Raw genomic sequence first — 13,530 nt, 5'->3', positions numbered from 1 at the left:
TGCCCCCATGGCAAGGCTTGAAGCATCAGTTTCCACGATGTAGGGGAGTTCGGGGCGAGGGTGTTTTAAGATTGGTGCAGAGATAAATTTAGTCTTCAAATCCTGGAAAGCTTGTTCCGCCTCGGTAGACCATTCAAAACGTTTGTTTTTCTTTAACAAGGCAGTGATGGGCTGGACTATTCGAGAGAACTCGGGGATAAACCTGCGGTAAAAGTTAGCGAAGCCTAACATGCTTTGCACACCTTTTACGGAGGATGGTGATGGCCATTTGAGAACTGCATCGACCTTCTTTGAATCCATACGCACTCCGCCAGGTGATAATATGAATCCCAAGAATTCAACTTCAGTCACGTTGAAAACACATTTTTCCAACTTAGCGAAAAGTTTGTGTTGACGCAATCTTTCGAGGACCATTTTCACGTGTTTCCGATGTTCAGATTCCGATGAAGAATAAACGAGGATGTCGTCAATGTAAACAACAACACATACATCTATGAGCTCTCTGAGGACATCGTTCATAAAATATTGAAAGGCGGCCGGGGCATTGCAAAGTCCGAAGGGCATGACCTGATATTCAAATAGCCCATACTTGGTGCGGAAGGCCGTCTTCCATTCATCGCCCTCTTTTACTCGTACCAAGTGGTAAGCTCCTCTAAGATCCAGCTTTGTATATATGCATGCTTTTCTGACTTGGTCCAGGAGTTCAGGGATCAAAGGTAACGGATATCTATTCTTAACGGTGATCTGGTTCAGGGAGCGATAATCGATACAAGTTCTAAGGTCTCCTTCCTTTTTTGGAACGAAGAACAAAGCTGAAGAAGCAGGGGACTTGGAAGGACGAATAAACCCATTTGCCAGGTATTGATCCAGGTATTGTCGAAGGTGAAGGTTCTCAGGCTGGGTGAGGGCATAAATTCTACTACAAGGAGGAGTAGATCCAGGTATCAGGTCTATCTGGCAGTCATAAGACCTATGAGGAGGTAGAGAGTTAGCCTGATCCTTCCGGAAAACATCTTGGTATTCTAGGTATTCGGGAGGTAACTGGGGAGTCTCTGAAGAAATTGCGGCCAGTGCAACACCAGGTGGAGGGTGACAAGTAGAGACACATTCTGGAAACTGGACCGTTCTTGCTCGCCAATCGATCAGAGGATTGTGTTTCTCTAACCAAGGTATTCCTAGAATAATCTGAAACTGAGGGGCCTTGATCACATCGAACACGATCTTCTCATGGTGTCCATCTTGACTTACTAGCGTCACTTCTTGAGTGGTATGCGTTACTGGCTCGGAGGCTATCTCCGTACCATCCACCGTAGTAATGACGTCCTTTACAGCCTTGGGACAAAGAGTTAGATTCATCCTCAAAACCATTTCATGATCCACATAATTGCCGATGGCACCGCTGTCGACGTAAGCTTCAATTGCATGTAATCGATCCGGATTATCAGGGCTAATGAGGACCATAGGTATCACGAAATGCGAGGTCACGGAACTGGTTTTTACGCTCGGCAAGAGGACCTCTATTCTTGTCGGGCGAGGTCGTTTCCCTGCTCAGAGTTTTTAACTTTGGTAACTGCAGCTCCTACTGCCTTCTTGGCAGGTTTCACCGGACAGTCTCGAAGAAAGTGCCCTGAGTTTCCGCAATATAGGCATAATTGCAACTGTTTCCTCCTATCCCGCTCCCGTTGTGTTAGAGGACCTTTCAGACCCCCTATTTGCATGGGTTCCCCGGAGTCTACTCCTTTGGAAGGAGTTGGCGGTTTGGAAAATACTCGAGCATCAAACTTGGAACGATCGGCCTTCCTGTTCTGCAGCCTGTGATCTATTTGAACGACCAAGTCTATGTAATCCGAACAGTCTTGTGGGGGATTCACTACTTGGGCTAAAACGTCTTTGAGCTCTCCACGTAGACCTCTATAAAACAGCGTAATCCTTTTGTCCTCAGGCCATTGAGTTTCCACTATTAGTCTATTGAAAGATGCAATAAAAGCCAAAAGGTCTTGATTACCCTGTCGCAACGAAAGAAGCTCATTGTCCAAGGCCTGCCCCTGTGAATGTCTTGCGAACAGTTTTTCCATACTAAGCTGAAAGGCTTGAAAATCATGGAGAACCGGATCATCTTGATGAACTAGAGGGATCGACCAGTCTGCCGCATTGCCACTAAGGTACGAAAGTACAAAAGCTACTTTAGCTTGATCAGTTGGAAAGGCTGCTGGCCGGCATAAGAAGTGCAACCGGCACTGATTGATAAATACTGCAAACCTCTTTGGGTCACCAGAAAATCGCTCGGGCGGGGCCAGAGGTACATTTCCAGGTAGGTTGATCTGCACTGGATTCATAGAGGATGTTGAAGGAAGATTTGCCCCTGATGCGGGTAACGGGGTCTGTCCGGCTTGTGACTGTAGCACTTGTCTAGCAAGATTGTCTGTTCTCTCCTTGGAAATAATTAGTTCCCTTCTTAGAGCATTCGTTTCCTGACGAGTTGCATGCACTTCTGCCCTTAGTTCCCCAAGTAACCGGGCTAGGGGGTCAGTATCCGAGGTTTCCATAGCGCCTGGGCGAGAGTTTTGCGGTAGGCTTTGCGTTCTGTAACGCTCACCTGATTCTCGCAGAGGCGCCGGTCTTGACTGGGCGACTACCGTATCTTCAAAGGTGATGTGTAGCACCCGGTTGGCTCTTTGGGCTGGACCTCTGTGCACTGTATGCCTGACGTGTAGAGTAAGATGTCTTAGGTAAGTGAATGCCAAGCTCTCCATCTGCCTCGGGGCAGGGTGCTGTAGCCAGTTTCTTCACTGGATAGGTAGCACAGGCCTCTTGACTTCAGAGGACTGCTGTCCGTCGTTTACTGCACGAACGGTAAGTTTCGAGTCATTCAAATGTCTTTTTAAAGTCTTTAGTAATGATGTCTCTTGTTTTGCAGGGTTCCGGCGATGGCGGATGACGGGCTGAAGTGAGTTGAAGATGGAGCCCGTGTGATGAATAGAAGCGCCTGGAAGCACGTGAGTAAGCGCTTGTTGCCTGTTTCACGATGCGCTCTAACTGTCTTTTTATTTTGCAGGTACGAGTTCGGAGCGGCTGCAGGGTGCCGGAATACCCACTGGATTAGATGTGGAAAGGAGTAATGGCACGTGAGTATTAAAGTTCCCCAATGTCTTTAAACGCACCTTGTTTTGTCTTTCAGATGCGGATGCAGCGCCGAAGGCCTCCGGAGCGTGCAAAGAGTTGGTAAGCTTTTGTCTTTCAGATGCCGGAATGCAGTATGAAGACCTCCGGAGCGCACGAAGAGTAGGTAAGCCTTTGCCTTTCAGATGCCGGAATGCTAACCTGTTCTTTCTTGTCTTTATAGGTGTTGCTGAAGACTGGATTCAGGATGGTAAGCCTTTTTCCTTAGGCCCAGGACTGGATGCAGAAGACACGATGAGCGTCCTGCTGCAGAGGGTGCAGAATAACGCAAAGCAAGATTCATCCACCGGGTGTGGTTTAAATAGCCTCCTGTAGTGCTTAGGTGTCTCCTTCCACAGCCACGCCTAAGTAAGAAAAGAGTTCCTGGTAAGAAAAGAGTTCCTGCCTTCCAGAAGAGTTCCAGTGTTCTAAATCTAGGGAGTGGCTCCAGCCCCACCCAACAGGAAAAGTAGTTCCAAACAGAAGAGGATCAGAGGCTCAACTGGCAGGCAAGTAAGCAGCATGGTCTGCTGCAGGTAAGTCCACCCAAGCATTATGAGCCCGGCGCTTCCAGCGCTGGGACTGGGCATATTTATGAGCCTGGTGCCACTGGCGCCAGGACTGGGTCCAAAAGGTCCCAATTGGGACTGGTTGGCACTCGGAACCTGGGTTATGGATCTGCTTCCAAGGGAGTTGGGAAAACCCTGACCTTTTGGAAGCAGAGATCATGACAGTACCCCCCCTCAAGGCCCCTCCCAAACCGGGCTTCTCCGGGGGTTTTGGCTTGTCAGGAAATGTTCGGTGAAATCTTTTGATTAGGCGAGGAGCGTGGACATATTCAGCAGGTTCCCAGGATCTCTCTTGGGGGCCGTAGCCTTTCCAGTCAATTAGGTAGAATAGTTTAGATTTGGAGATCTTGGAGTCCAGAATGCTTTTGACTTCAAACTCGAGTTCTCCATCCACTAGGATAGGTTTTGGAGATTTGGTTAGTCGGGTTTGAGGTTGCACGGGTTTTAATAGAGAGACGTGGAAGACCGGATGTATCTTCATGTGCGGGGGCAAGTCCAACTTGACCGCTACTGGGTTTACTATGGTAGTGATGGAATAGGGACCAAGGTATCTTGGGTTGAATGTGCGTGGCCCTTTTAGAGATAGATATTTGGTGGATAACCAGACTTGATCCCCTACTTGATAGTGAGGGGCTTCCTTCCGATGTTGATCTGCTCCTTTCTTGTATTGTTCTTTAGCCCTTTGAAGGTGAGAAACAGCTTCCTTAAAGGCTTGGGTGATTGTAGAATGCAGGTAGTCTACTGCTGGTGTTTCAAGATCTTGGAGGGGATCCAACTCCGAGGTTCGAGGGTGACTGCCGTACAAAAGAAAAAACGGGGTTTTCCCAGTTCCCGAATGGACAGAGTTATTGTAGGCATACTCGGCTATCCAAAGGATATCTTTCCAAGTTTTTTCAGTTTGTTGCAGCATGCAGCGTAAATACTGTTCCAGAGTTTGATTGGTCCTCTCGGTTTGTCCATCGGTCTGAGGGTGGTGACTGGTCGATAGTCTCACATCAATTTGAGCCGACCGACAGCAACTTCGCCAAAAATGAGAAATAAATTGACTACCTCGATCCGAAATTAGAACCGAAGGAAAACCGTGCAGTCGGACGATGTTTTCGAGAAATTCTTGGGCCAGAGTTGCTGCTGTTGGCAAGCCTTTGAGCGGAATGAAATGCGCCATCTTGGAGAATAAGTCCACGATTACTAGAATCGTATTGTATCCGGAGCATGGAGGTAGATCGGTGATGAAGTCCATAGAAAGCGTATGCCAAGGGCGAGGTGGGATGTCAATAGGGCGTAAGAGGCCTGCTGGTCTTTCCTTTTGACTCTTGTTTTGGGCGCATACTCCACAGGACATTATAAAGACTCTGATATCTTTTTTCCAAGACGGCCACCAGAAGTAGCGCTTGAACTTTTCTGAGGTCTTGGTCATACCGGGATGACCTTCCATTAAAGAGTCGTGATAACAAGAGATTACTTTTTTCTGTAAATCTGTGCTGGGTAGGTATAATCGTTCTTGGAAATACAATAAGTTGTCCTTTACTGCAAAGTCCTTTCCCTGCAGATGCCAATTCTGTATATCTGCTGGAGTTACAAGTTGCCTGGCTTTATCCTTAACTTCCTCTATGGATTCTGTGGCGATTACACCCAGAATTCTTTGTTCGGGAATGATTGGTACAGGTTTAGGGTTGATCAAGTGTTCTTCCACTCCCATCCGAGAAAGGGCATCGGCTTTACCGTTCTTTGTACCAGGTCGATAGGTAATTATGAAGTCAAACTCGGCAAAGAATAATGCCCAACGGAGTTGTCTAGAGGATTGGGCTTTTGCGGTTTTCAAATATTGCAGGTTTCGGTGATCCGTAATCACAGTAACGGTGTGTCGGGCCCCCAGCAGATAATGCCGCCAAGCCTTAAAGGCAGACTTGATAGCCAGAAGTTCCTTGTCAGTAATCGTGTAATTGACTTCAGGAGGCGAGAATTTGCGGGACCAAAATGCCACGGGATGCAACTGATTGGTTACCGGGTCCTTTTGTGATAGAACTGCCCCCATGGCAAGGCTTGAAGCATCAGTTTCCACGATGTAGGGGAGTTCGGGGCGAGGGTGTTTTAAGATTGGTGCAGAGATAAATTTAGTCTTCAAATCCTGGAAAGCTTGTTCCGCCTCGGTAGACCATTCAAAACGTTTGTTTTTCTTTAACAAGGCAGTGATGGGCTGGACTATTCGAGAGAACTCGGGGATAAACCTGCGGTAAAAGTTAGCGAAGCCTAACATGCTTTGCACACCTTTTACGGAGGATGGTGATGGCCATTTGAGAACTGCATCGACCTTCTTTGAATCCATACGCACTCCGCCAGGTGATAATATGAATCCCAAGAATTCAACTTCAGTCACGTTGAAAACACATTTTTCCAACTTAGCGAAAAGTTTGTGTTGACGCAATCTTTCGAGGACCATTTTCACGTGTTTCCGATGTTCAGATTCCGATGAAGAATAAACGAGGATGTCGTCAATGTAAACAACAACACATACATCTATGAGCTCTCTGAGGACATCGTTCATAAAATATTGAAAGGCGGCCGGGGCATTGCAAAGTCCGAAGGGCATGACCTGATATTCAAATAGCCCATACTTGGTGCGGAAGGCCGTCTTCCATTCATCGCCCTCTTTTACTCGTACCAAGTGGTAAGCTCCTCTAAGATCCAGCTTTGTATATATGCATGCTTTTCTGACTTGGTCCAGGAGTTCAGGGATCAAAGGTAACGGATATCTATTCTTAACGGTGATCTGGTTCAGGGAGCGATAATCGATACAAGTTCTAAGGTCTCCTTCCTTTTTTGGAACGAAGAACAAAGCTGAAGAAGCAGGGGACTTGGAAGGACGAATAAACCCATTTGCCAGGTATTGATCCAGGTATTGTCGAAGGTGAAGGTTCTCAGGCTGGGTGAGGGCATAAATTCTACTACAAGGAGGAGTAGATCCAGGTATCAGGTCTATCTGGCAGTCATAAGACCTATGAGGAGGTAGAGAGTTAGCCTGATCCTTCCGGAAAACATCTTGGTATTCTAGGTATTCGGGAGGTAACTGGGGAGTCTCTGAAGAAATTGCGGCCAGTGCAACACCAGGTGGAGGGTGACAAGTAGAGACACATTCTGGAAACTGGACCGTTCTTGCTCGCCAATCGATCAGAGGATTGTGTTTCTCTAACCAAGGTATTCCTAGAATAATCTGAAACTGAGGGGCCTTGATCACATCGAACACGATCTTCTCATGGTGTCCATCTTGACTTACTAGCGTCACTTCTTGAGTGGTATGCGTTACTGGCTCGGAGGCTATCTCCGTACCATCCACCGTAGTAATGACGTCCTTTACAGCCTTGGGACAAAGAGTTAGATTCATCCTCAAAACCATTTCATGATCCACATAATTGCCGATGGCACCGCTGTCGACGTAAGCTTCAATTGCATGTAATCGATCCGGATTATCAGGGCTAATGAGGACCATAGGTATCACGAAATGCGAGGTCACGGAACTGGTTTTTACGCTCGGCAAGAGGACCTCTATTCTTGTCGGGCGAGGTCGTTTCCCTGCTCAGAGTTTTTAACTTTGGTAACTGCAGCTCCTACTGCCTTCTTGGCAGGTTTCACCGGACAGTCTCGAAGAAAGTGCCCTGAGTTTCCGCAATATAGGCATAATTGCAACTGTTTCCTCCTATCCCGCTCCCGTTGTGTTAGAGGACCTTTCAGACCCCCTATTTGCATGGGTTCCCCGGAGTCTACTCCTTTGGAAGGAGTTGGCGGTTTGGAAAATACTCGAGCATCAAACTTGGAACGATCGGCCTTCCTGTTCTGCAGCCTGTGATCTATTTGAACGACCAAGTCTATGTAATCCGAACAGTCTTGTGGGGGATTCACTACTTGGGCTAAAACGTCTTTGAGCTCTCCACGTAGACCTCTATAAAACAGCGTAATCCTTTTGTCCTCAGGCCATTGAGTTTCCACTATTAGTCTATTGAAAGATGCAATAAAAGCCAAAAGGTCTTGATTACCCTGTCGCAACGAAAGAAGCTCATTGTCCAAGGCCTGCCCCTGTGAATGTCTTGCGAACAGTTTTTCCATACTAAGCTGAAAGGCTTGAAAATCATGGAGAACCGGATCATCTTGATGAACTAGAGGGATCGACCAGTCTGCCGCATTGCCACTAAGGTACGAAAGTACAAAAGCTACTTTAGCTTGATCAGTTGGAAAGGCTGCTGGCCGGCATAAGAAGTGCAACCGGCACTGATTGATAAATACTGCAAACCTCTTTGGGTCACCAGAAAATCGCTCGGGCGGGGCCAGAGGTACATTTCCAGGTAGGTTGATCTGCACTGGATTCATAGAGGATGTTGAAGGAAGATTTGCCCCTGATGCGGGTAACGGGGTCTGTCCGGCTTGTGACTGTAGCACTTGTCTAGCAAGATTGTCTGTTCTCTCCTTGGAAATAATTAGTTCCCTTCTTAGAGCATTCGTTTCCTGACGAGTTGCATGCACTTCTGCCCTTAGTTCCCCAAGTAACCGGGCTAGGGGGTCAGTATCCGAGGTTTCCATAGCGCCTGGGCGAGAGTTTTGCGGTAGGCTTTGCGTTCTGTAACGCTCACCTGATTCTCGCAGAGGCGCCGGTCTTGACTGGGCGACTACCGTATCTTCAAAGGTGATGTGTAGCACCCGGTTGGCTCTTTGGGCTGGACCTCTGTGCACTGTATGCCTGACGTGTAGAGTAAGATGTCTTAGGTAAGTGAATGCCAAGCTCTCCATCTGCCTCGGGGCAGGGTGCTGTAGCCAGTTTCTTCACTGGATAGGTAGCACAGGCCTCTTGACTTCAGAGGACTGCTGTCCGTCGTTTACTGCACGAACGGTAAGTTTCGAGTCATTCAAATGTCTTTTTAAAGTCTTTAGTAATGATGTCTCTTGTTTTGCAGGGTTCCGGCGATGGCGGATGACGGGCTGAAGTGAGTTGAAGATGGAGCCCGTGTGATGAATAGAAGCGCCTGGAAGCACGTGAGTAAGCGCTTGTTGCCTGTTTCACGATGCGCTCTAACTGTCTTTTTATTTTGCAGGTACGAGTTCGGAGCGGCTGCAGGGTGCCGGAATACCCACTGGATTAGATGTGGAAAGGAGTAATGGCACGTGAGTATTAAAGTTCCCCAATGTCTTTAAACGCACCTTGTTTTGTCTTTCAGATGCGGATGCAGCGCCGAAGGCCTCCGGAGCGTGCAAAGAGTTGGTAAGCTTTTGTCTTTCAGATGCCGGAATGCAGTATGAAGACCTCCGGAGCGCACGAAGAGTAGGTAAGCCTTTGCCTTTCAGATGCCGGAATGCTAACCTGTTCTTTCTTGTCTTTATAGGTGTTGCTGAAGACTGGATTCAGGATGGTAAGCCTTTTTCCTTAGGCCCAGGACTGGATGCAGAAGACACGATGAGCGTCCTGCTGCAGAGGGTGCAGAATAACGCAAAGCAAGATTCATCCACCGGGTGTGGTTTAAATAGCCTCCTGTAGTGCTTAGGTGTCTCCTTCCACAGCCACGCCTAAGTAAGAAAAGAGTTCCTGGTAAGAAAAGAGTTCCTGCCTTCCAGAAGAGTTCCAGTGTTCTAAATCTAGGGAGTGGCTCCAGCCCCACCCAACAGGAAAAGTAGTTCCAAACAGAAGAGGATCAGAGGCTCAACTGGCAGGCAAGTAAGCAGCATGGTCTGCTGCAGGTAAGTCCACCCAAGCATTATGAGCCCGGCGCTTCCAGCGCTGGGACTGGGCATATTTATGAGCCTGGTGCCACTGGCGCCAGGACTGGGTCCAAAAGGTCCCAATTGGGACTGGTTGGCACTCGGAACCTGGGTTATGGATCTGCTTCCAAGGGAGTTGGGAAAACCCTGACCTTTTGGAAGCAGAGATCATGACAGTACCCCCCCTCAAGGCCCCTCCCAAACCGGGCTTCTCCGGGGGTTTTGGCTTGTCAGGAAATGTTCGGTGAAATCTTTTGATTAGGCGAGGAGCGTGGACATATTCAGCAGGTTCCCAGGATCTCTCTTGGGGGCCGTAGCCTTTCCAGTCAATTAGGTAGAATAGTTTAGATTTGGAGATCTTGGAGTCCAGAATGCTTTTGACTTCAAACTCGAGTTCTCCATCCACTAGGATAGGTTTTGGAGATTTGGTTAGTCGGGTTTGAGGTTGCACGGGTTTTAATAGAGAGACGTGGAAGACCGGATGTATCTTCATGTGCGGGGGCAAGTCCAACTTGACCGCTACTGGGTTTACTATGGTAGTGATGGAATAGGGACCAAGGTATCTTGGGTTGAATGTGCGTGGCCCTTTTAGAGATAGATATTTGGTGGATAACCAGACTTGATCCCCTACTTGATAGTGAGGGGCTTCCTTCCGATGTTGATCTGCTCCTTTCTTGTATTGTTCTTTAGCCCTTTGAAGGTGAGAAACAGCTTCCTTAAAGGCTTGGGTGATTGTAGAATGCAGGTAGTCTACTGCTGGTGTTTCAAGATCTTGGAGGGGATCCAACTCCGAGGTTCGAGGGTGACTGCCGTACAAAAGAAAAAACGGGGTTTTCCCAGTTCCCGAATGGACAGAGTTATTGTAGGCATACTCGGCTATCCAAAGGATATCTTTCCAAGTTTTTTCAGTTTGTTGCAGCATGCAGCGTAAATACTGTTCCAGAGTTTGATTGGTCCTCTCGGTTTGTCCATCGGTCTGAGGGTGGTGACTGGTCGATAGTCTCACATCAATTTGAGCCGACCGACAGCAACTTCGCCAAAAATGAGAAATAAATTGACTACCTCGATCCGAAATTAGAACCGAAGGAAAACCGTGCAGTCGGACGATGTTTTCGAGAAATTCTTGGGCCAGAGTTGCTGCTGTTGGCAAGCCTTTGAGCGGAATGAAATGCGCCATCTTGGAGAATAAGTCCACGATTACTAGAATCGTATTGTATCCGGAGCATGGAGGTAGATCGGTGATGAAGTCCATAGAAAGCGTATGCCAAGGGCGAGGTGGGATGTCAATAGGGCGTAAGAGGCCTGCTGGTCTTTCCTTTTGACTCTTGTTTTGGGCGCATACTCCACAGGACATTATAAAGACTCTGATATCTTTTTTCCAAGACGGCCACCAGAAGTAGCGCTTGATCTTTTCTGAGGTCTTGGTCATACCGGGATGACCTTCCATTAAAGAGTCGTGATAACAAGAGATTACTTTTTTCTGTAAATCTGTGCTGGGTAGGTATAATCGTTCTTGGAAATACAATAAGTTGTCCTTTACTGCAAAGTCCTTTCCCTGCAGATGCCAATTCTGTATATCTGCTGGAGTTACAAGTTGCCTGGCTTTATCCTTAACTTCCTCTATGGATTCTGTGGCGATTACACCCAGAATTCTTTGTTCGGGAATGATTGGTACAGGTTTAGGGTTGATCAAGTGTTCTTCCACTCCCATCCGAGAAAGGGCATCGGCTTTACCGTTCTTTGTACCAGGTCGATAGGTAATTATGAAGTCAAACTCGGCAAAGAATAATGCCCAACGGAGTTGTCTAGAGGATTGGGCTTTTGCGGTTTTCAAATATTGCAGGTTTCGGTGATCCGTAATCACAGTAACGGTGTGTCGGGCCCCCAGCAGATAATGCCGCCAAGCCTTAAAGGCAGACTTGATAGCCAGAAGTTCCTTGTCAGTAATCGTGTAATTGACTTCAGGAGGCGAGAATTTGCGGGACCAAAATGCCACGGGATGCAACTGATTGGTTACCGGGTCCTTTTGTGATAGAACTGCCCCCATGGCAAGGCTTGAAGCATCAGTTTCCACGATGTAGGGGAGTTCGGGGCGAGGGTGTTTTAAGATTGGTGCAGAGATAAATTTAGTCTTCAAATCCTGGAAAGCTTGTTCCGCCTCGGTAGACCATTCAAAACGTTTGTTTTTCTTTAACAAGGCAGTGATGGGCTGGACTATTCGAGAGAACTCGGGGATAAACCTGCGGTAAAAGTTAGCGAAGCCTAACATGCTTTGCACACCTTTTACGGAGGATGGTGATGGCCATTTGAGAACTGCATCGACCTTCTTTGAATCCATACGCACTCCGCCAGGTGATAATATGAATCCCAAGAATTCAACTTCAGTCACGTTGAAAACACATTTTTCCAACTTAGCGAAAAGTTTGTGTTGACGCAATCTTTCGAGGACCATTTTCACGTGTTTCCGATGTTCAGATTCCGATGAAGAATAAACGAGGATGTCGTCAATGTAAACAACAACACATACATCTATGAGCTCTCTGAGGACATCGTTCATAAAATATTGAAAGGCGGCCGGGGCATTGCAAAGTCCGAAGGGCATGACCTGATATTCAAATAGCCCATACTTGGTGCGGAAGGCCGTCTTCCATTCATCGCCCTCTTTTACTCGTACCAAGTGGTAAGCTCCTCTAAGATCCAGCTTTGTATATATGCATGCTTTTCTGACTTGGTCCAGGAGTTCAGGGATCAAAGGTAACGGATATCTATTCTTAACGGTGATCTGGTTCAGGGAGCGATAATCGATACAAGTTCTAAGGTCTCCTTCCTTTTTTGGAACGAAGAACAAAGCTGAAGAAGCAGGGGACTTGGAAGGACGAATAAACCCATTTGCCAGGTATTGATCCAGGTATTGTCGAAGGTGAAGGTTCTCAGGCTGGGTGAGGGCATAAATTCTACTACAAGGAGGAGTAGATCCAGGTATCAGGTCTATCTGGCAGTCATAAGACCTATGAGGAGGTAGAGAGTTAGCCTGATCCTTCCGGAAAACATCTTGGTATTCTAGGTATTCGGGAGGTAACTGGGGAGTCTCTGAAGAAATTGCGGCCAGTGCAACACCAGGTGGAGGGTGACAAGTAGAGACACATTCTGGAAACTGGACCGTTCTTGCTCGCCAATCGATCAGAGGATTGTGTTTCTCTAACCAAGGTATTCCTAGAATAATCTGAAACTGAGGGGCCTTGATCACATCGAACACGATCTTCTCATGGTGTCCATCTTGACTTACTAGCGTCACTTCTTGAGTGGTATGCGTTACTGGCTCGGAGGCTATCTCCGTACCATCCACCGTAGTAATGACGTCCTTTACAGCCTTGGGACAAAGAGTTAGATTCATCCTCAAAACCATTTCATGATCCACATAATTGCCGATGGCACCGCTGTCGACGTAAGCTTCAATTGCATGTAATCGATCCGGATTATCAGGGCTAATGAGGACCATAGGTATCACGAAATGCGAGGTCACGGAACTGGTTTTTACGCTCGGCAAGAGGACCTCTATTCTTGTCGGGCGAGGTCGTTTCCCTGCTCAGAGTTTTTAACTTTGGTAACTGCAGCTCCTACTGCCTTCTTGGCAGGTTTCACCGGACAGTCTCGAAGAAAGTGCCCTGAGTTTCCGCAATATAGGCATAATTGCAACTGTTTCCTCCTATCCCGCTCCCGTTGTGTTAGAGGACCTTTCAGACCCCCTATTTGCATGGGTTCCCCGGAGTCTACTCCTTTGGAAGGAGTTGGCGGTTTGGAAAATACTCGAGCATCAAACTTGGAACGATCGGCCTTCCTGTTCTGCAGCCTGTGATCTATTTGAACGACCAAGTCTATGTAATCCGAACAGTCTTGTGGGGGATTCACTACTTGGGCTAAAACGTCTTTGAGCTCTCCACGTAGACCTCTATAAAACAGCGTAATCCTTTTGTCCTCAGGCCATTGAGTTTCCACTATTAGTCTATTGAAAGATGCAATAAAAGCCAAAAGGTCTTGATTACCCTGTCGCAACGAAAGA

The 13,530-nt window shown here is 47.4% G+C and overlaps 1 protein-coding gene across 1 annotated transcript in view; it reads right to left on the bottom strand.

Moving 5' to 3' along the window:
* ADCY3 (adenylate cyclase 3) overlaps nt 1–13,530 on the bottom strand; it is an 851,194-nt gene that overhangs the window by 788,344 nt on the left and 49,320 nt on the right. The gene's annotated exons all lie outside the window — the stretch shown is intronic.

Source organism: Ambystoma mexicanum, chromosome 4p (assembly GCF_040938575.1).
Source record: "Ambystoma mexicanum isolate Mex_15411 chromosome 4p, UKY_AmexF1_1, whole genome shotgun sequence".
Classification (NCBI taxonomy): domain Eukaryota; kingdom Metazoa; phylum Chordata; class Amphibia; order Caudata; family Ambystomatidae; genus Ambystoma; species Ambystoma mexicanum.
The sequence above is the reverse complement of the archived record's forward strand: the minus strand, read 5'-3'. Positions and strand labels throughout refer to the sequence as shown.